The sequence below is a fragment of the Mustelus asterias genome, unplaced genomic scaffold, assembly GCF_964213995.1.
Source record: "Mustelus asterias unplaced genomic scaffold, sMusAst1.hap1.1 HAP1_SCAFFOLD_35, whole genome shotgun sequence".
NCBI lineage: Eukaryota > Metazoa > Chordata > Chondrichthyes > Carcharhiniformes > Triakidae > Mustelus > Mustelus asterias.
In genome coordinates, this window is record NW_027590117.1 from 2,710,358 (window position 1) to 2,710,634 (window position 277).

Genomic DNA, 277 nt, shown 5'->3' on the forward strand with positions numbered 1-277 from the left:
GACATCAATAAAAAACATCTGGAATTAAAAGTCCAATGACCACGAATCGATTTTCATAAAATAACACAGCTGGTTCACTAATGTCCTTTAAGAAATGATTTTTTTTTTACCTGGTCTGGACCGACATGTGGCCCCCGACCAACAGCAATGTGGTTGACTCTAAGCTGCCCTCTGAGGTCACCTATCAAGCTGCTCAGTTCAAGGAAGCAGAGTGGCGCAGCGGAAGCGTGCAGGGCTCATAACCCAGAGGTCGATGGATCAAAACCATCCTCTGCTA

General features: G+C 45.5%; 1 non-coding gene across 1 annotated transcript; it reads left to right on the top strand.

The window, feature by feature from the left end:
• Positions 1 to 205: 205 nt before the first annotated feature.
• Positions 206 to 277, top strand: trnam-cau (transfer RNA methionine (anticodon CAU)). Its single transcript has one exon. It is a non-coding gene; the product is annotated as a tRNA-Met (tRNA).